At 53.1% G+C, this 23,530-nt stretch overlaps 1 protein-coding gene across 3 annotated transcripts in view; it reads right to left on the minus strand.

Moving 5' to 3' along the window:
- LOC144737678 (uncharacterized) overlaps nucleotides 1-23,530 on the minus strand; it is a 62,914-nt gene that overhangs the window by 23,621 nt on the left and 15,763 nt on the right. For 2 of the 3 annotated variants that reach the window (XM_078620503.1, XM_078620500.1), the window contains exon 7: nucleotides 8,123-23,413. The gene's annotated coding sequence lies outside the window, so the exon portion shown is untranslated. The remainder of the gene's footprint in view (nucleotides 1-8,122; nucleotides 23,414-23,530) is intronic. The other variant, XM_078620501.1, reaches the window with a different exon arrangement.

Genomic DNA, 23,530 nt, shown 5'->3' on the forward strand with positions numbered 1-23,530 from the left:
AATCAACGTGGGAGAACATACAAACTCCAAGAACACAGGCGTCAGGGTCGGAAATCAAACCCATGACCTCCTGTATACAAGGCGAGGTAGTTGACATCTCCTAACCACGACATCGCACTCAGAACACTGGTTGAACACAAGGTACATGAGCTAAATTATTGAAACAAAACTCGGAGCAGATGTTTCAAGATTCACAAATTATATAAAAATAAGTATTAAAAATATTAGAACAACTTAAGATGCACGATTGTATAAATTGGTATACATTGCAAAACGTAATCATTGTGAATAATGTAAACATTTAACTGAACCAGATAAGAAGGTACAAATAAAAATCATCCAGTATTTATTACATGAAATAATTACGATTATTTCATGAAGGTATTCCATAAATTTGAACGCAAGTAAAAGTGTCGCTTTAATCAGAATGGTAATAAACTCACATTTTGAATCAATCGTGAGATTTAAATATGTTTTATTAACTGTTTTATTTTTACAGGTAGGGCCCACTTTGCATAAGCGATCTGGCTATCACAAATGATAACTCAATGAAGTGGCTTTTCATTTGAAAATGTATAGCAGCCAAATAGTTGGATTTTTTTTTTAATGTGGAGCTAAAAACTGGAGGACCCGGAGAAAATTCCACATGACCACGGGGAGAACACACAAACTCCAAATATACAGCAGGCGTCATGGTTGGGAGTGAACCCACAACCTTCTGTATACCAGGCGAGGTAGTTAACATCTCGCCATCATGATGCCACCGTATAGGACCGCCTTGGCTGTGAACCAAGAAACACCGCTGTCATTTGCCTGAACAATACAAGCAACATGCAACGCGTCTTCATCAACGTCCTCATTTCGACAACGAAGCAATTTCGGGCCAGAGTGTGTTGCCCCTCGTAGTGGGTGGCATGATCACTGCCTAAAGCAGGCCCCTAGTGCCACACACACTTGGCCAGTCTGTACTTTCTCCGGTTTTTTCGTGGCCTCAGGTGGTGCGTGCCATGGCCATTTTGGGCCGTGCCTCGTCTCACCTAATAGACGGGGAATTACTTTGTTGATGATACGAATTTACACGGCAGTGGTCCCGTTGCATGCGATGTAAGCACAGCCTCAAGTCGGCCTCTTGCGCTGCACCCACGGCGAATCTGTACTTCCCCCCACTCTTTCGCGGCCTTTAGAAGTGTGTGGAGTGCTCATATCAGGCCATGCCTGATCTCGCTTGACAGGGGGGGAACCGCTCCATTTACGATGTGAATTATATGGCGGTAGCCCATCCGAGAGCGGCGTAACAGCCTAAATTAGGCCCCTTGTACCACACACACGCAGCAAATCTGTTCTTCTCCCGCTCTTTCGTGGCCTGATAAGAGGGGGAGCCGCTCTGTTCATGATACAAATTACATGGTGGTGGTCCATCTGCGCGTGGTGTGCACACGGCCGCACTAACAGTGATATTGCACTTTACCTGCTCTTTTGTGACCTCTAGCAGTGCGTAGCATAGTTATATCTGTAGGACTTGAAATATCACGCGCCACGCGTTCTGTTGCTAGGCGAGCGAGCAGAGTACAGTGGGAGCATCTGAGGACACGGTTGTTGTCGTGGCATTAAGGGGGGGGGGTCGTTAAGAGACGCGACAGGTGTTAGGGGTGACTGAGGACGCAGGCCGGTGATTGGTCAGGAGGGTGAGTGGCTAATGACCGGTGCCAGCCTGGCGGCAATAACATGGTCACGTGAGGATGGGGGCCTGGGGGCGAGTAGCAAAGCAGGGGATGCGATCATTGATTGGGACTGATTGGTGCGGGGATAAAGGGCACAGCGTAACGGAGAGACGAGAGTCTTGGTTGGTGTTGGAGTTGGAGTGGTTGGTGCCCGGGACAGAGACGGAGCAGCAGGGAGCAGGAATAGATACGATGAGAGTGGATAGAGAGAACACAGTGTACGGTTAGCAGTGGATAGAGAGAACACAGTGTACGGTAGCAGTGGATAGAGAGAACACAGTGTACGGTAGCAGTGGATAGAGAGAATACAGTGTACGGTAGGAACGGGGAGACATGGAGTGTTGTTAATGGCGGGTTGTGCATCGGAGCGAATGGAGAGACACAGAGCGATGATGAGGAGGAGGTGTGAACTCTACGCGTGAATAAACGAGACGAGAAAGACAACGAGAGTACGAGTCCTACATATCGGACCGTGCCTGGTGTTTTACTGATCGAGGGGAAACCGCTGTGTTTACGATGTGAATTATACAGCGGTGCCCTGTATGAGAGCGACGTGAGTACGGCTTAAAGTGGGCCCCTCACACCATACCTACGGCGAACCCGTACTTCCTCCGCTCTTACGCGGTCTCTCGCGGCACGTGGTGTACTCCTATCGGGCCGTGCCTGACCTCGCCTGAAAGAGAAGGAACCACTCTGTTTACGATACAAATTACACGGCGGTGGCCTGTCTGAGAGCGGCATGAGTAACAGCCTAAATTAGGCCCCTCGTGCCACATACACCACTCCCCCTCCCCTCGGGTACCCTCTCCACCCGAGGCTGACGCGGCTTTCCCACGGCTAAGGGAGACAGCTCTTCAGGGGTGAAGACCCCTGCGTCACGCCTTGCTGGCAGCGAGGGAAGGTTTTCCAAACCGATGGCCTCCCGTTCGGGCCAAGCTCTTTTATAAAAATAGCTACTCTGCTTAACAACAGCACTCACTTGGTCAACAACAACAACCGCCATTCGCCACTAAGTGGCAGTGGTGTCACCACGATTCTTGTGCCAGGCTATGTGCACCTTGAGGCTATGTGAAGTGTCGAACGCCCACTGGCACGAAGGTCACGGGGCAGACCCAGATGCCACAGGTCGACTGACTGAGATGAGTGGCTGATGCACCACCTGTGCCCCCTACTGTGCCAACTTGCTGTGCTTTAGCCACCCGGCGCTCTGCTCATTGTTGTGAGCGTCGCTCCTCTGCCCTCCATTGTTAATGGAGAGCGACGACCTCCAACTGCCCAGTAGCATCCATCATGAGCCTCCTCCACAGAGGCCGATCTTGACACCGCTGGTACCAGTCATCGGCAAGTCCACTCAGCTCCACATCCTCCTGTACCACATCACTCCATCTCTTCTTTAGCCCATGCCACGCCCGTTTAGCCCCCTCAATCCGGCCAAGCAAAAGCTGTTTAGGCATGCGGTGGCTGGGCATGTGGGCTACATGGCCCAGCCAACGCAGCCTTGCCTGCCGTAGGAGCTCACCGATGGGACTTTGTCCAGATCTTTCAAGAATTTGTGAGCTCCTTACACAATCCAGTCTGGTTAAACCCAGGATGGATCGTAGGCAGGCCAGCCGAAATGTTTCTAACCGGCGAAGATGTTCCATTAGGGGGGTCCACGTTTCGCAAGTGTAGAAAAGGGAGGGATTACCGTGGCGTGAAGACCTGAAGCTTCGTGCGGAGCGAGAGACCAGGTAGCTTCCACACAGCATTACGCAACCAATGAAACGATAATGCCGCTCCACTGATTTGGAGTGAGACCTCTGCTGTTAAGCCGGAGCCGGTCATGAGCACACTGCCCAGGTATGGGAAACTCTCCACTCTCTCCACAACTGCCCTATCACCAATTGGGGAGTTGTGGGGGTGGAGTGTCCGATGGTACAAAATACCCATTCAGGCGCTTCGTTTTGGTGGGGGTGATGTAAGGCCCCGCCTCTTAGTGTCACACTTCAGTTTCAGCACCAACGCCTCCAACCCCTCCTCTGAGTGAGCCGCAATTACCAGGTCATCGGCATACATAACGTGGTTGACCAGGAGGGAGCCATCCCTTCACCACACCGGGGCATCGATCAGCCTCCCATTGTATCTGTACCAGATGGAAATTCCTCCGGTACAGCTACTGAAGGCTTCATGAACTACGTGGTCGAAATAGATGTTAAATAATGTTGGAGCCAGAGGACATCCCTGTCGCACTCCAAGGTATACAGGGAATGGCTCTGACTCCCGGCCATGTAGTTTTACCCGGGCCTGCTCACTGATGAGTTTGAGCAGAGGGTCAGGTACTCCGAAAGCACGAAGAACAACCCAGAGCCCAGGCCTACTGATGGTATCATAGGCCTTGACCAAGTCAATAAAGCATAGATGTAGGTCTTGTTGGAATTCCCTACACCTCTGCTGTAGCAGACGGATAGAAAATATGGCATCTGTGCAGGACCGACCTTTCCTGAAACCGCATTGGGGCTCCGCAAGCCTCTCAGCGTGCCTAGCAAGGCAATGTTGAATAATCCTTGCCAGGATTTTTCCCAGCACACTGCGGGGTGAGATGCCCATGTAGTTGTTACAGTCTGTGGGGTACCCCTTCTTAAAGAGGGGGACCACCAGGACATCCTTATGTAGTGGGCTCAAATAGGCGCACACACTTCTTGGGAGGCAACACTATTAACACCAACACGTTCTATCACATAGGGTGGAAACCACCGTCCTACTGTAGCTAACACACACACACTTCTCTAGCACTGACTCTCAGATACTCTAGCGTGACCCAGCCAGGTGGGCTACTGGTGGGTCCGCTGACTGGACAATTAACTCTTCTTGGCATCTTCACGATGCATCTTCATTCTTGATACGGACAGCCTCGAACCTCGTAAGGAGGCTGCTTATATGGGCCTCGGTGTGCCTGGGCCCCACCCCAGTCACGCCTCCCTTCGAGAACCCTCTTAAAGCCTCCCTGCTGTCCACGTGCCTCTGTCCAGCCGGGGTTACAGAGAGTGCCACGGCCTCACACCACCCCCGTGGCCTCCCGAGTCCAGAACCGGCCCTGACGTCATTCCCGCCTCCAGCCGGATGACGTCATGTGTGTGCGTAGACCCGCGTGGTAGTGACACTCCCCCGCATAGTGACGTCAAATGTGTGCATGTGTGTGTGTACACAGTAGTGACGCTATTGGTCACTACACTTACAATCCTGCGGAACCCGTCCAGTGGTCCAGACTGTTGTTATGATGTCATGGAGGGCAGTCTGTGCACAAACGCCACCCTCCCTCAGCATTTCACTTAGGATATCATCTCTGGCCGGTGCCTTTCCTGGTCTCAGACTCTGGATCGCCTTCAGTACTTCCTCAACAGATGGCACCTCAGCCAGCCACTCACAGGGGGTGACTTCTTCCAATATTTGAGGAACCGCAGCCTCGGCAGGGTCATCCCCACTTAGTCCCACGTTGTGTTCCTGGTTGAGGGATTTCCCCTCCCCCAGGACCTCACAGAAATGCTCAGCAAATCTGCAAACCTGTTCCTGGGTGTCGGAAATTGGATCACCGTTCTTTGCCCTAATGATGGTAATAGGTGTGGTGCTGCAGGTTACTTTTTTGATGGAATTAAAGAGCGATTTGTGATCGTGGGCCATTGAGGCAGACTTTCTGCAACTGCGACCACCACCCATCATTGCAGTGCCTTACAGCTCTCCGAACCTCCGAGCGAAGGCTGTGGTAGGCCTCCTCATTCTCTGACGTGGGATGCTGTAGCCGATGAGAGTGGGCCTGTCACTTTTTCTCAGCCAGCTTGAACACTTCCTCTGTCAGTTCGGGTTTCCGGGGAGGTCTGGACCGTGTACCCAAAGCAGCCATTTTAGCTGCATGAGCCACAGTCCTAAACAACGCCCATTTCCCCTCAACATCAGGAGGAGTGGTGGACGATGCCAACCCCAGCCGCAAGCGATGATGAAATTCTCGCTTGCAACTTTCATCAGCTAGCTGAGACCATGCCACTAAGGGTTTGAATGGGGTCCTGGGTGTACACCCACTACCGGAGTGGAAGAATGGCAGGCGCATCTTACAGATGACAAGTCGATGGTCAGTGGGCAGATCAGCTCCACGGTCGGTGCTGGTGTCAAGGACATGGTCCAGCATCCTCTGTTCCATGACTGGATGCAGGAGCCAGAGCCGGTCCACCGGACCTCCTGAATACCACAGAGATCCAGGCGGGAAAAGTCTAGCCCAGCACGGTGGCCTCTGGAACCTAGCAGTTGCGTGTTCCAGCGGAATCCGACACCTTCCATTGGGGCCACCTAAGTTCACCCTCCAGCACACGCTCCACCATACTGCCTCTTTCCAACACTCATGCCTCCCGCTTCCTGGTCTCCACCCTCTCCCGGGCCTAGCTCCCTGATTCTCTGCTGGTTTGAAGAGGGGTCTCGCAGGATTCGCCAGCGCTGATTACGCCACTGGGACCCTCCCATTGCACCCCTCGCCTCCTCCTTCAGCTGCCTGCAAACTGGATGGTGGTGAGAGGGCGCCATGGTGGCTAGGAGATGTTGACTACATCGCCTGATATACAGAAGGACGTGGGTCGCAGGGATTTTTCTATGGGTTTTATGGTTTTTCCCTCCACATTTAGAATAATGCGTTTAAAGTATTTGACTGCTATACATTTCCCCATGATAAGCCAATTCGTTGAGCTATCATTTGTGATAGCCAGGTCGCTTCTGAAAAAGAGCTACATAGCTGAGTGGGCCTTACCTGGTAATTTTTTTTTTTTACAGTTTAGTTTAAAATCACCTTTTTAATTACTCCCAGCGAGAAGTGGTCAGTCTCACGGGGTTGGGCTAGGTCATGTCCTTCTGCTGGGGACCACCACTGATCAACGTTGAGACTCATACATTAGGAAAACAACACATTGTCAGGCATCTAACTTGGAGTGACTTTGCCAAAAAACCTTCCTCCGTTGTGTGAGAAACGGCGGTCCTAACATTAACAGAGTGATACAGACAGAGAGAAAGCCATAACCAATAGCACGTGCGTATTATTCCTACACGATTCCGTTATGATTCCGTTTTTTTGGTGCTTGCTCATGTAACCGGCTCGTCCTATCCCTCTCCTCCCGTGATTGTAACGAGGGGACAGGCCGGCTAATAAATACAACAATAGACGAATTCTGAGGTGATGAGTGAATACCCTTGTGTTGTGTTTCTGCCCTCCTCTTGAGGATCGAGTGACTCCACCACCAAGGTACAACTCTTTCTTTCAAAGTGTTCTTCTGGGGAGCAGGCATGCATATGCAATTATGACCAGATGCACACCTATCGACCCCAACGTTACACAGCACCTCACTGCTCAATCCCTGTACCTCGTCCACCCGAATCTGAATAGACACCCTGTACTCCGATTTGATTATTCCACTGTGCAGTCACGTGAGTCTATGAGTCCAATCCATGGTCATTATTAACTCCATTCACAATTATACGTGTGATTCATCACATTTGTGTAATAAAGGACTCCTTCACACTTCGTTGTTCTCCGTGTCCTTTATTGGGTTTTTCCACGCACCCGCTGTTCCTCGTTCCGGCCTCGCCTTCCGCACGTCTGTGCGCCCCGCGCACGCTCCCCTGTGGCTCTCGCCCACGCCGTCACCTGGCTCCCTTCCGTGTGCTCTCCCTCACTCGGCCCGGCCACACCGCCCTTCGGGTACTCCGCACACGCTCCCTTCTGTCTCTCTCTCCGTGCGATCCCGCACGCTCCCCTGTCTCTCTCTCCGTGCGATCCCGCACGCTCCCCTGTCTCTCTCCGTGCGATCCCGCACGCTCCCCTGTCTGGCTGCTCCCCACGCACGCTGCCTTCCCGTCGGCGCCTATCCCTTCTCGACCACGTGGCAATGGCGCCACGGCTCCTTCCACCCTCCTGCGTGGATCCCTCTTTGGTTCTCACTCTCTCCTCCCGTTCTCCTTCCGGCCCTCCTCTTATATCCCCTTCTCCCACGTGACCCAACTCCACCTTCCATCCTACCTCTGCCTCCGCCCCCCCATTCACCCCGCTCCCATTGGAGCGAGGTGAGCAGTGGCCCCTCCCACACGCTCTCACTACACCGGCGCGTGTGAGCGGCGCGGAGGCCGGCAACCACCCTGTCCTTGCTCGCATTACATGACCCCCCCCCCTGATGAAAAAGCCAGCCGTCCTCGGCTGCAAACAGAACAAAAATAATGCGAGCAACACACGACACAGTCATAAAAAGACACTGGAGATTATAGTAACAACAATTAACAAAAGGAAAGGGATTTAGACCGCATGCGAGTCGCCGGCCCGTCCCGCACGGGGCCGCCCCCCCGCGCGGACCGCGGCCGCGACGGGGTTTTAGGAGCGACGGGACTGCACTCACCCGCCGCTGTTGGAGGCCCGTCACTCCCCGCGTCCCGTTCCCCAACAGGGCTCGTCATCGAGTTCTCCCGTGACTGCGTCCGAGGTGGGGTTGTAGGAGCAGCGGGGTCAAGTGTCCCCGTCGCCGTGGTAGGCCCACTCGGAGCAGGAATCCCCATGTCCGGCAGGATCACAGCCGGTCCGTCTACAGGAGGCACGACAGGCGCGGTTGCAGGTTGAACAGGCAAGGTCAGTGGCGCGTCGGTCGCAACAGACACTGGCAAGGCAACATTAGGAGATGACGCATCCGTCAGCGGGGCCACATAGGGTTTCAATCGGGACGTGTGAACATACCAACGACGCGCGCCGAACCGAACACGCGCGGACTGCGGACTAGGGACCTCAACAAGCACCACCGGCCCCTGCCACGGCCTATGCAACTTAGGGGAGGTCCCCACCGGTACCTGCGGGCAGTGCAGCCAGGCCATGCCCTCCACTCGCCAGGAGGACTCACCATGCGAGCGTCATGCGCAACGTTTGTTCCGGGCCTGGGTCTTGGCAGTAGCCAATCGGGCCCCCTCCCGCGCCTCCGCCACGTGACGAACGGTGTCCCGAATGTACTCGGGGAGAGGTTTAACAGGACCCTTCACCCCTGTGCCCAGCTGCACGTCCACCGGCGGCACGTTCTCGCGGCCGTACATCAAAAAGAAAGGCGAGTACCCCGTCGACGCATGTGGCGTCATACGGTAAGCGGAGAGCACCCCAGGGATATGCAAGTCCCAATCAGCCTGCTTTTCGCTAACCGTATGACAGAGCATCGCCGTTAGGGTCCGATTAAGACGTTCAACCATCCCATCCGTCTTGGTCCCCAGTGCAGCGCATACTTCCGCCAATAATTTGGAAGAAAAATTTCGCCCTTGGTCCGTAAGCAACCTTTCAGGTGCCCCTTTGTCCATTACATACCCGAACAGAAACGCCTCCGTAATAGACGCCGCTGACTGATTGGCTAAGGGCCAGGCCACCGGCCAGCGGGAAAGATATTCCACTCCAACCAATACAAATTTGTTACCCCGAGCGAAAAGGCGCGTCGGTCGCAACAGACACCAGCAAGGCAACATTAGGAGATGACGCATCCGTCCGCGGGGCCACATAGGGTTTCAATCGGGACGTGTGAACGTACCAACGCCGCGCGCCGAACCGAACACGCGCGGACTGCGGACTAGGGACCTCAACAAGCACCACCGGCCCCTGCCACGGCCTATGCAACTTAGGGGAGGTCCCCACCGGTACCTGCGGGCAGTGCAGCCAGGCCATGCCCTCCACTCGCCAGGGGGACTCACCATGCGAACGTCATGCGCAACGTTTGTTCCGGGCCTGGGTCTTGGCAGTAGCCAATCGGGCCCCCTCCCGCGCCTCCGCCACGTGACGAACGGTGTCCCGAATGTACTCGGGGAGAGGTTTAACAGGACCCTTCACCCCTGTGCCCAGCTGCACGTCCACCGGCGGCACGTTCTCGCGGCCGTACATCAAAAAGAAAGGCGAGTACCCCGTCGACGCATGTGGCGTCATACGGTAAGCGGAGAGCACCCCAGGGATATGCAAGTCCCAATCAGCCTGCTTTTCGCTAACCGTATGACAGAGCATCGCTGTTAGGGTCCGATTAAGACGTTCAACCATCCCATCCGTCTTGGTCCCCAGTGCAGCGCATACTTCCGCCAATAATTTGGAAGAAAAATTTCGCCCTTGGTCCGTAAGCAACCTTTCAGGTGCCCCTTTGTCCATTACATACCCGAACAGAAACGCCTCCGTAATAGACGCCGCTGACTGATTGGCTAAGGGCCAGGCCACCGGCCAGCGGGAAAGATATTCCACTCCAACCAATACAAATTTGTTACCCCGAGCGAAAAGGCGTGTCGGTCGCAACAGACACCGGCAAGGCAACATTAGGAGATGACGCATCCGTCCGCGGGGCCACATAGGGTTTCAATCGGGACGTGTGAACGTACCAACACCGCGCGCCGAACCGAACACGCACGGACTGCGGACTAGGGACCTCAACAAGCACCACCGGCCCCTGCCACGGCCTATGCAACTTAGGGGAGGTCCCCACCGGTACCTGCGGGCAGTGCAGCCAGGCCATGCCCTCCACTCGCCAGGGGGACTCACCATGCGAGCGTCATGCGCAACGTTTGTTCCGGGCCTGGGTCTTGGCAGTAGCCAATCGGGCCCCCTCCCGCGCCTCCGCCACGTGACGAACGGTGTCCCGAATGTACTCGGGGAGAGGTTTAACAGGACCCTTCACCCACAGGGGTACAGGCCCAGCTGCACGTCCGCCGGCGGCACGTTCTCGCGGCCGTACATCAAAAAGAAAGGCGAGTACCCCGTCGACGCATGTGGCGTCATACGGTAAGCGGAGAGCACCCCAGGGATATGCAAGTCCCAATCAGCCTGCTTTTCGCTAACCGTATGACAGAGCATCGCCGTTAGGGTCCGATTAAGACGTTCAACCATCCCATCCGTCTTGGTCCCCAGTGCAGCGCATACTTCCGCCAATAATTTGGAAGAAAAATTTCGCCCTTGGTCCGTAAGCAACCTTTCAGGTGCCCCTTTGTCCATTACATACCCGAACAGAAACGCCTCCGTAATAGACGCCGCTGACTGATTGGCTAAGGGCCAGGCCACCGGCCAGCGGGAAAGATATTCCACTCCAACCAATAAAAATTTGTTACCCCGAGCGGAGGGCAGAAAAGGTCCCAAAATATCCAACGCCACCAATTTATTAATGCGTGACACCTGTATGGACTGCACTGGAGGAACATATGGGTGTTTGGGTGGTTTCCGTCAGGCACAGTCGGAGCACGCCCGAATGTGCCCGACGACATCAGTCGTCATGCCATGCCAAAAATAATCCCGTTGTAATGTCAACAAGGTTTTCTGCACTCTGAGATGTAACAACTTCTCAGAATGCAGAATCCGTATCAATTCATATCGCAGCGATACCGGCACAACAAGACGCCAGCGATCGTGCAAGCCTTCTCTCCACATCAGCAAGCCATCCCGGAGAGCAGCTCCCGGCGTCCCATCGGACAACGGGCTACCGCCCCCCTTTTCAGCCCGACCCCGCAAGGCCCCCAGCGAGTCATCGAGCAATTGCTCGTGGACCCATACCGAACGTGGCAGATTCAAAACCCCATCCGCCGGCTCTGGGCACGCGGGAGCCTCAGGCACCTGCACCGCGGACATCACCGGCCGCGGTGGCAGCGGAGCCTGCGTGCACCTATTCGTGCCCGCAGTGCAAGCGCAAGGGGACCCCTGCGGCAATCTAGAAAGTGCGTCCGCGTTCGCGTGATGCGATCCCTTCCGATACTGAATTTCAAACGAAAATTCCTGCAGGGTTTCCAACCATCGTGCCAATTGGCCAGACGGTTGATCAACCCTCAGAGTATATTGCAGAGCCGCATGATCCGTGCGCACAATAAACGCCCAACCGTATAAATACGGCCGGTATTGGCGTAGAAAATGTACTATGGCCAACAGTTCCCGACGAGTAACGCAGTAGCGAGTCTCCGCCGGAGACAGCACATGGCTTCCGTAAGCCACTACACGTTCGACGCCGTTCCTAGATTGGGACAGAACGGCCCTAATCCCCGTGTCACTCGCATCGGTATCCAGGATAAATGGCCGAGTAAAATCCGGATAGTCCAGTGTCGGTGCCGAAGCCAACCGGTCGCGTAGGCCCTGAAATGCCGTCTCCTTCGCCGGTCCCCAACTGAACCGTCGGCCCTTTGCCATAAGGAGGTGTAATAGCCTCGCGATTGTGGCAAAGTCTGGTACGAACCTGCGGTAATAGGACGCGAACCTGACGAACCGGCGCACGTCCCCCACTGAGGCCGGAGTCGGCCAGTTTCGGACGCACGCCGTCTTCTCCGGGTCCGTGGCCACCCCATCCGAGCTGACTATATGGCCCAAATAGCGCACGGATCGCTGCAACAGGTGGCACTTTTTAGGCTTAAACTTCAAATTAGCGGAACGCATCCTCGCAAACACCGCGTCCAATCGCCGCAGATGCTCGTCAAACGTGCGGCTGAAGACGATAACATCGTCCAAATATATTAGACACGTGTCCCACTGCAACCCGGTCAACAAAAGTTCCAACAATCGTTGAAACGTCGCCAGGGCGGCATTCAACCCCATGGGGAGACAATTAAATTGAAACAAGCCCTGCGGCGTACGGAAAGCCGTCTTTTCCCTCGAGGACTCGTCGAGGGGAAGCTGCCAAAATCCCGATGAAAGATCGAGAGTCGAAAAAAATGTAGCCCCAGACAAGGCATCGAGGGAATCGTCCATACGTGGCAGGGGGTACGCATCCGCAACCGACACTTTATTCAACCGACGAAAATCGACACAAAACCGCAGTTTCCCATCCTTCTTCTTGCCAAGGACCACTGGAGCACCCCACGGACTGTTTGACGGGGAAATAATGTCGGCGGCCAACATATTCTCCACCGCGCCCCGTATGTGATCCCGCTCCGATGGACTCAACCGAAGCGGGTTCATCCGAATCGGAGCGGCATACCCCGTATCAATATGGTGGGAGAGCAGAGTAGTGCGTCCCAAATCGAAATCGTCCGGACTAAAAACGTCGGAATACTTCCCCAACAGCGTGCGAAGTGCGAATCGTTGGTCCCCAGTTAAAGACCCATTTTCTCCGCACAATTCTGCAATCTAGCGATCGTCCTGTGCCGTGGAGGTCGAGACCCCCCCTACGAGGCCCCGAAGGCCCCCATCGTCATGGGCCGTGAAAGCAGTCATAGCATGAGCTAAAACCGTTCCGGCCCGCACACTAACATTCTCTGCCGTCCCATTCAATACCTGCAAAAACGGGGGTTACCCGGGCCGAACAATCGTCTGCGCCCCCACTAATGTCAAGCCCCCCGTTACAACATTGGGCGGCGACAACAAGACACCTGCCGCCCTCTCGATTCCCAGGAGTGGTTTCCGATAACGCAGCGGAATAAGCATTTGCGATCCAGGTGGAACATCAACCGATACCTCGGAGAGCGCCTGCACCTGGTGGTTAGGAACGGACTGGCTCCAGGGTGATGGTAAAAAGGCAATCTGGCGACCCCCCGGTAATTGAATACAATTCGGATCCACCCTAATCTGAATGACATTTTCGCCAGAAAATCCGTTCCCAACAAACAGGGCACAGCGAGGGACCTAGAAATTAACACCGTCCCAGATACCGAAACCCCCCCAACCGCTATGCTGGCGTCCACCTGACCCACAATGCCCATACTACCCCCATTCGCCGCTATGCACGAGTCATAAACCGGTCCCACCCGCTCCGGAGGAATGGACAGAAGGTGAAATATGACGTCCGAGATAATAGTTGCGGACGCACCCGAGTCCACCAAAATACGCACGTCCACCCCTTGGATGGAACCCAGCACAGTGGATGACCCAGTAGCGGCCGCAACTACCCTCCGTGCCAATTTGCGCCACTGCGTGAGCGAGCGACGCGGCTCTTCCCGCGCTCCCCCGCTAGTACCATTATCCGGACCCCGCGGCGAAAGTGATGCATGAGGTGACAGGCCTTGCCGGGTGTCTGATGCGTACCGACTTGCCTGTCGTGGTTGTTCTTGACTCGTCACAGCCTTGGCAGGGGCCTCCTGCTGGAGCGGCGGGCGAGGGTGAGCCCAACATTCCCTGGCGAAATGGCCCCGACGGCCACAGCGGAAGCACAACAGAACGGGCCGCCGTCCGGCGCCCCCCCTGTCCTGGCGATCTCGCAATGGTGGTCCCGGTCCCAACTCCGCACCCCCGCGAGTAGGCGGCTGGGTCGCGGCTGCCGTCAACTCCGCAGGCCTCCTCTCGTCCGGCATGTACACGGCCTTGGACGGGTCCCATTCCGTGGCACCGCCCTCGATCTTGGGGCTCCCCGTCCAGGCTGTTACTTGCTTCCAACGGCGCAGGTTGAATTGCGAGTCCAGGCACTTAGCCGCTATCCGGGAGGTCAGTTGTTCGTGACCGCACACCGGCATAGGAATGCCCAAGTCCCTGGATAGCTCCAACATCTTCCCTAAAATCAAGGGCTCCAACAAGTCCGGCTCCGTGTCCGGGTATGCGGCCATAGCCAACTCCAGGACAGCACCCCGGAAAACCACAGGAGATTCCTCCGGAGCCCATTGCCGTTGAATGAACCTGCGATGAGCATCGTCCGGGGGATCATAGGCCTCTGCCATCTCTTCAAAAACGGCCTTGAGCGTCGTCTTCCTTGCGGCTTTAATGGAGCGTAAAAAACGGACCGATTCGTCATCGAGGAGCGTCGGCAGGACTTCCAGAGCCTCCGCATCCGTCCACTTTGCAGAGCGGACCGCCGCCTCGAAGTGGCAGGCGAACGCACTCCAGTCCCCTCAATGGAAAATTCTTTCAGCGTCGTCAGACGATGGCTGCGGTTCCCCGAGTCGCCACAATCCGCTGACGGAAGTCGACACGGTGACGAGACGACCAGATCTTCCCGCGTTGACAAGACGGTAGCTGCATGCGGTGACAAGATGGCGGCACCCCGCGTGTCGTCCACGGCCCCGCCCAAGATAGCGGCTTCCCGTGCCTCGTCCATGGCCCCGCCCAAGATGGCGGCTTCCCGCGCTTCGTCCACGGCCCCGCCCAAGATGGCGGCGTCTTGCCGCGTGGCGGAGAAGGCGGGAAGCGTCGCACGGGCCCCACTCGGTCGATCCGGCCTCGTCGTCGCCATCACCAGGGCGCACAATTGTGTGAGTGTGGCCCGCAGCAACTCCAGTTGAGCCGTGACGTGTCGCCAGCCCTCCTCGGCGCCCGCTGCAGCAGACGGCCCCGCCGCTCCTACGACCTCTTGCACCCCCAGCGTGTCGCCTGTCAGCACCTCGCCTCCTCCTTCTGTTGTCGGGAACGCCGCTGTTGGTGTACTCTTGTCTTCGTCGTCCAAGGACGGTGCAGGTACGATCCTCTTCTTAAGATGCTTGGACATCTTGGTTCACTTCTGACACCAGTGTAATAAAGGACTCCTTCACACTTCGTTGTTCTCCGTGTCCTTTATTGGGTTCTTCCATGCACCCGCTGTTCCTCGTTTTGGCCTCGCCTTCCGCATGTCCGTGCGCCCCGCGCACGCTCCCCTGTGGCTCTCGCCCACGCCGTCACCTGGCTCCCTTCCGTGTGCTCTCCCTCACCCGGCCCGGCCACACCACCCTTCGGGTACTCCGCACACGCTCCCTTCTGTCTCTCTCTCCGTGCGATCCCGCACGCTCCCCTGTCTCTCTCTCCGTGCAATCTCGCACGCTCCCCTGTCTCTCTCTCCGTGCGATCCCGCACGCTCCCCTGTCTGGCCGCTCCCCACGCATGCTGCCTTCCCGTGGGCGCCTATCCCTTCTCGACCACGTGGCAATGGCGCCACGGCTCCTTCCACCCTCCTGCGTGGATCCCTCTTTGGATCTCACTCTCTCCTCCCCTTCTCCTTCCGGCCTTCCTCTTATATCCCCTTCTCCCACGTGACCCAACTCCACCTTCCATCCTGCCTCTGCCTCCGCCCCCCCGTTCACCCCGCTCCCATTGGAGCGAGGTGAGCAGTGGCCCCTCCCACACGCTCTCACTACACCGGCGCGTGTGAGCGGCACGGAGGCCGGCAACCACCCTGTCCTTGCTCGCATTACATTTGTAATGACAATAGAGCCAACCTACAGTGCAAGTGGACTGGTGGCCACAATAATGATCGAGAAAAGGCGCGTGGCCAGCTGATGAAATGGGACAGTGGAGTCAACCTGTAGAGCGAGTGGTCTCGGGCTCGCGAGAAGGTTCGGTAATAGGGGCGTGGCCACGGGACAGGGGCGTGGCCGCGCATCGCATTTAAGGGAAATGCGCGGAAGAGCTGTGGCAGTGGGCTCTTCCGAGGGTGAGCGTGGCTCCTTAATAAGTCGTCTTAACACATTAAGCCCATACCGGCTACATGCGCGATCGAAGGAGTCGCCCTTCCCTGCCGTACTCGGGCATATGTAGCCAACAAAGGGAACCCCTCGATAAGGGAGTCCTATGCATGCTTATTAGATTTTGCGTGGCTGCGGTAGCACGTATGTGTGTATAATTGCAGCATCAACAATGTCTTCCGTACTCAGAGGTGCAACAATTTATCTTCATGCACCACCCGCAAGGCAGTGGGGAACACTATACAATGGCGCTGCAGCCCCTCATCCCACCTCATCAAAAGTCCTCCAAGGACTATTTGGGATACTCCAGTTGGAGTGAGATTTTTGCTCAGCATCGACACGTCTTCCACCTGCAGCCGTCCCTACTCGGCGTGCGTGAGGCCCAACGTGCTGTCCCCTAGGGCAGGGGTCGGCAACCTACGGCTCCGGAGCCGCATGCGGCTCTTTACGGGCTGCTTCTTGACGATATGTACGTATGTACAGTATGTACTCAGATGCATTGCGGCTCTTGAAATACTGAATTTTGTACCGAATTGGAAAGAAATGGCTCTTCTTGTTATTTTGGTTGCCGACCCCTGCCCTAGGGTAACCTCAGCTGGTAATGCATCTCTATACTCCGCCACGACCTGTGGCAACCCAGCAACAGGTGGTTTACTTCTGGCAGCACCCACTGATCACGCACATCGCTCACCCGGCGGCAAGCGGGACAGTGTATCTGCATTGCAGACTGTTGTATATGTCGGGTCTTTTAAAAAAAAAAATAATAATCTAATGAAATGGGGAAATATGTAAATATCTCAAATATGCTAATTCATGTAATTATGCAGATATGTTATGCTAATTAGGGAGGTGTCCGTGTATTGGGTTATCCAAATGTATGCGATTATGCCAATGTATGCAGTTATGATAATTCGGCTCAAACTCGTTGTCTCGGGTCATATTATCAGTCGGGATAATACAATGAGTTGTATGAAGTTATGCAAGTGTGATGTAATTAAGCTGATTAAGCTCGGCTTCGTTGTCTAGGGTTGTATGATCAATTGGGATAATACAATGATTCTCGCTTTAACATTAACTGATTATGTTTTGTGTGTTTATGTCAGGTCTCCAAATTCAAATCTCACCGCAGGATACAGTTCTCATAATTATTATGCATGAACTTAGAAAGGCATCACTCAGCCACTTCTGTGTTAAGCAACTTTAATTTCTAAACAAAAACACAACACTCTAATATGCGAACTCTTATGCTTGGAATTGTCACAGTACTCCTGGAGATGTTCTCCTCATTGATCCGTACATTTAACCCTCAATGATTACGTTTGTTAAACTGGGTGACAGAACAATTGATTAATTCCTCAGAGTAACGCGAGCATATAAGGCGATAGGAAAAAGTACTTAAAAATTAATGTGACGATATTCATACGAACGGCAATAAAGAAACATGTCCCAAAGGCAAAAGTAGACCTAAATGAATTCATTGGTAAAATTATGTAATTAACGAAATGTCTTGGAACAATGGTGTGCGTCAGTGTGCCTGCTTCAGCAAATGCTTATCAATTGACTCTGTCTACTCGACAGACCTGCTCTCCACCTGAGGACGGCTGCTTGCGTTGTGGCCGAAACGTCGTGAGAATTATTTTATTGTTTTATTTTTATTATTTTATTATTTCCATTCTACGTGACTTTACCGAAAGAACCAAGAAGATGAATTGGCTAAGGCTTCAATACATTCGCGGGCAAGATTCTGTGATCAAAAGAAAGATTTCAACACAAGTCTCCCTGTGAGTGGAATCGTAACGTAGGTTTCTAAACGTTTAGTTTAATAAATGAATACATTGGTACAGTTATGCAATGAACAAAAAGAACGACTAAAATACTTCTAAACGACCATATCCATGTAACTCAATGAGCAGCAATTTTATTCATTATCAGCTAATAGTTGACGCACTCTTATCATTAGTCTTATTATTAGTCCCGATATGTGCATTATGTGCGTGTTGGTGGTTTGTCTTCTTGTTCAACTCTTTGCGTTAAGCAGACGCCGGGCGATGCGTTGTGAGTGTGTGAGTGTGGGGGAGGGGCATACAAACAGGTTCCTCGCTCTCTCGCTCGGCAGCAGCTGCTTGTCCACTGCTCGATGAAGAGAGTCAGCACGACGCTCGCCGTCGGCGGTGCACGATGATTCCATCGTCAGATAGCGCCCGCAGCTCGTCCGCTGGTCGCCGTTCCTCACTCTTGTCTTGGTTTCCAGCTGGTGCTGGTCGGCGTGTGTGGGTCGAACCCACGGCGCTCTCGCCGGCGCTCTCCTCTTCCTCACGGGCGGCTGGTCAGGCTCTTTCCCCTGCTCCCTGCTCTCTCCTTGATCGTGCAGCTGCCAGGTGAGAGCTGGCACTGGATGTAGAATAACTTTGAGTGATACTTCGTCTGTCAGTGCCGAACTCGTATTCGGTGACACATCGCTACTCGGCAAGCCTCGCCATCCTTGCCGTTTGCAGTACTGGCTCTTTGCGTTTACTTCGTAGACTCGTGGCTTCTGCTGATGCAGCTCGTTGATGATGTGCCAGTCACGGGGGCAGGTTCCCGGAGCCTGCCGATAGCAGCACTGCTGGCTTGATCGATGCTTGGTGTTTTCCGCCCTTCCTCGAGGTTGATTGACATTGCTCGTCACTCTTTCTCTCGGGCTGCTGCTCGTGGGAGCTGGCACTCACTCTCAAAACTTATAAATTGTATTCGCACACCTCTTACACAACTGTGAAAGCTTAGTACAATACAACTTATCACAATCCTTGAATCTGCAAGTGACTCAAAACATCAGCATAACTGTAGAATAAAACTTTCAGCAATACTCTGTCGGTCCATGCCGATCACCCCGCCCCTCTTCTCTGCGAGACACAACACCCATTGTTGATCTCGAGGCCATGCCCCGGAGTCTGCACGTTGCAGTATTCTCTTGCATGATCTGTCATTGGTTATATGTGAAATTCTCTCCCCTCTGTGCGTCTCTTGCGAGAGAAAAAAAACAGATGCCCTCTGTCTGTCCTCCTCCCGTGGCCGCCTGGTTGCCCCCTCCCCCCTTTTTGACCTTTGACTGTTTTACCATCACATTTTGTTTGTTTGCATCCCCCCCCCTCTCTTCGTGGTCTAAGCTAAAAGGGAGGGGAGGCACTCTCCCTTCATACGTATTTTATGGCTACCATGTGTTGTGTTAAATTGTTGGAAGACAAAGGTGGCCAGGAAGGCTCTGATTCCATGGAATACATATTTTCTGGTCTTGTGTGTTTGACCTATTTTTCTTGCATCTCTTTTGAGTTACCCCCGGTCTAATATCTCGTGGTTATTTGGTTTATGTTTAACCAAGACTCGTAATGCCCCTTGTTGTTACCACCACTATTCCAAGGGTTTTGCTAAGCTTTGTTCTCAGTCCGTGTCGCCAGGGATCGGTGTTGTATTCTCGAGTTATGTTTTGATATCCGGAGGTTGGAGATATAGCTTAGTTTTGACTTAAGCTTTCTTGACTGCCGGAATTCATATTCCCTGGTTCTCTTGGTAAAGTCACGTAGATAGAAAGATACAATAAGAAATACAATAAGGAATACTGCAGTCTATAATGTCGACTTATTCTTATAGCCAAGTTTCGAACTTTTACCGTATTAGAAGAAAAATGTTCAGTTATAATGTCCGTTTGTCCCTGCTACGTGCCTGTTTTACGGCTCTGCAGATTTGTTTGTGAACTGTCCAAAACGTCCGTGGGGAGGTCATGGCATGCGGTCCTTTGACAATCTGGAGATTTCCCAGATCGTCGTTAACCCCTCTTTGCCCCGGAGTTACATTTTAAATGTTTTTTTAATGACCTCCAGATGTTTGGTGTGGCTTGTGCGAGGTAGCGGGGTGATGGTGTTTGTTCCATTTATTTATTACTTCAAAATATATTGGCAGAAATATTTTTCATATGAAATTTTGGAAAAAGGCCTACAGGTACAACAAGACCTTTTCAGTAAATACCCTGAATGAGTACTCTTGCAGTATTTCCAGCCAACGTGAAAGCTGGCCAGAAGGCTGGTCGACTCGCAAGGAATACTGGGGGGCCACGTGGTCCGGGCAAACTACAAAGTCCCTGCCATAAAAGTTATGGCCTATAATGCTGTATAAAATATACCATGGCCAAAAGCTCCCTGCAGGTTAAGCAATAGCACTGCTCTGTGATGGACAGGACACGATTACCATATGCGACCACCCTTTAAACGCCATTCTTTAACTGGGACAAGACAGCGCTATGCCCATATCACTGGCATCCATATCTAACACGAATGGCAAGGAGAAATGCGGATAGCCAAGGGGAGGCGCATTATCAAGGTGATCACGCAGTGCGGCGAATGCGTCCTCCTCCTCCCCCCATCAAAACCTTTGTTTTTTAGCGGTCAAAGCATGAAGTGGTTTGGCAATCATCGCGAATTGAGGAATAAACCGCCATTAATAGGATGCAAACCCAATAAAACTGCAAACTTCATCCACCGACTTGGGAGTTGACCAATCACAAACGCACGCCGTCTTGTCTGGATCCATGGCTATTCCGGAAGCGCTGACAATGCGACCCAAATACCGCACTTGAGATTAGCGGACCGTATCCTGACGAACATAGAATGCAACCGCTGCAAATGCTCATCAAAAGTGTGCCCGGACACAATGACGTCGTCGAAATAAATAAAGAATGAATCCCATTGTAGACTTGCCAAGACCATTTCCATTAGCCTTTGGAACATGCCTGGCGCCGAATGCAACCCCATAGGAAGGCAGTTAAACCGGAATACTCCCTGGGGAGTTCGGAATGCAGTTTTTGGTTTGGAATTCTCGTCAAGGGGTAGGAGTATGGGTCTTGGTTGATACGGGTGCCTCGGCTACCATCATTTTGGATGTGATTCATGAACCGTTGTATTAGGCCGGTCGCAAACGCGTGTGTTGCTATCAACGTGAGGAGCATGGGGATTGTTGGACAAATAGAGGCACGCATCAGGATCGGTGAGATCACGATGTCCGGTCCTGTAATGGTTTCGAGGACGTTGGCAGTGCCTTACCTCCTGGATTACTTTTTCGGCAAGATGCCTCTGAAAATTTTGACCGACCAGGACTGTGTTGAGATGCCGTCAGGAGGGCAGTTACCCTTTTTGCATTCTCCAGGTAGGGTGACTGTGGCCACCGCCATGGTCCAAGCACTGGCGAGGGAATGTTGAAATCCCGCCGGGTGTACAGATGTTGGTTCCGCTGCACTACCATAAGTGGCTACAGTTCGCCGATTCCTTGAACAGAGCGACTTGGGGCCCCACGCTAGTGGGTGCTCAAGACGGTCCGGAGGACGGACCGGAAGCGATTCCTGCAAGTGTTAAACGTCGGGTTGGGAACAGTTATTGTCCAGACCGGCAGTCTTGGCTCACGCGATGGCTGCGGGCTGTGAAGCAGTCGACCCAGCTGCAGCAAGGGTCGTTGGCCGCAGTAAAACAGGGAGGCGAGTCGGATAGCACATGGGCAGACAAGTTGTGCGCATAGAATCCGGACTTGTCTCGAGAGCAACGGGACGAGTTGCGTACCTTGCTGCGGGAATTCACTGATATTTTCAGCCAGGGAAAATTTAATATCGGCCACACCCCTTTGCTGCAACACCGCATTGACACTGGCGATGTAGCTCCCATTAGGCAAAACTCGTATAGGCTGAGCCCAAGGGAGAAAGAAAATGTTCAGCAGGCGGTTGAGGAGATGTTGGCCGCTGACATTATTTCTCCCTCTACCAGCCCTTGGGGCGCCCCCATAGTGCTAGTTAAAAACGGGATGGGAGCCTGCGGTTTTGCCTCGCTTTTCGCAAACTAAATAAGGTCTCAGTAGCTACATATCCCCTCCCCTGGATGGACAATTCCCTGGACGCGTTCTCGGGTGCATGGTTCTTCTCGACTCTTGATTTGTTAGCGGGGTTTTGGCAGATACCCCTTGACGAGGGCGACTTCCACGGCGAGATGACCCCGATTCCCACGAACAGCCTCTAGCTCCCTCTCTCACCCCTTTATGCTTGCAGCGGGGCCAGGACCCACGCTGGCCACGCCCCCCTTCTCGAACCTTATAGCTTGTTCTGGGAGCTCATAGATGGATATGTTCTATGACCCTTGGTGCAGTTTTTCTCCTTGGGTAGATACACCCGCAATTGCTACTCCTGGTCACCATTATTATCAGAACATGTTCTGTGTTTTACAACGAGCATGATGTGTGTTTAATGCCAACTCTGATGCCTTGCAATAATAGGCATGTGTGTCCATTGGTGTTTGAACATCTTGACACAACTCCTGTGGTATTATTGCCGGAAAGGGTATAAATCCCATAATAAAGGTTGTTGGGTTAGATCGTGCACGTTTCAATGCGTCGTAACCCTCCACCACCCGACACAGCCGGTAAGGTGTCACATAAACAAAATGTGCCAATTAGTTACTACTTCAGCCCACTACACTACTATACACTACACATTACACTACTATACACAACACTGCACTATACACTACAATATACACTAGACTACTATACAATACACTACTATGCACTACACAACTCTAAAACTACACTACTATGCCAGATTTGAAAATCGACCTTCACGTGTGTTGATCCAATGCTGGCTTTGATTAATGTATGGCCTTCGATAAGTGAACAGCTTACTGCAGTGCACAACTTAAGGCAGGGGTGCCACAGTGGCTAGAATGTGTTAACTACCTCGCCTGGTATACAGGTCTTGGGTTCGAACCTGACCCTAACGCCTGTTGTATATCATCACGGTGGCTCAGAGATGTTCACTACCTCGCCTCGTATACAGGAGGTCGCGTAGGTTCGATCCCGACCATGACGCCTGTGTATTTGGCGTTTGCATGCCTTTCTCTCTCCTCGTGGTTGCATGGATTTTTCTCCAGGTCCTCCGGTTTTTTTCCTTATAATCAACATCACCACGCGTTTAGAGTAATTTGGCTGTTGCTATGAATGTTCATGTAATGATCATAAGCGCACTTCGTTGAGCTATCATTTGTGATGGCCACGTTGCTTTTGAAAAAGAGCTACGCAGCTTAGTGGGGCGATTTGTCTATACCAGACAGAGCAATTATGTGTATCCTTGTTCTGTTTACCTAGGCATTTGCTTTGTTGAAAGTAACAAAAAATACTGGAGGCTAGGTAAGGATGCTGTGGTTGTAAACTCACTTTACCCGATTCTAGTGGCTAACTGTTGAGTATATCACATTCGAGTAAGTATGAACATTGTTTCTGTCTTCCGATGTGCCGGTTATTCGTTCCACCCGCACTGCATCGTACGTGATCGGAGTCTCCCTCACGACCTGTGGAATGGACACACAGAAGTAAATGCTCAAAGCGAGAATAAAAACCCTCTCTCGCCCCCTTTTATGCTTGCAGCGGGGCCAGGACCCGCCCTGGCCACGCCCCCCTTCTCGAAC

Source organism: Lampetra planeri, chromosome 72 (genome assembly GCF_965212315.1).
Source record: "Lampetra planeri chromosome 72, kcLamPlan1.2.h2, whole genome shotgun sequence".
Lineage (NCBI taxonomy): Eukaryota > Metazoa > Chordata > Hyperoartia > Petromyzontiformes > Petromyzontidae > Lampetra > Lampetra planeri.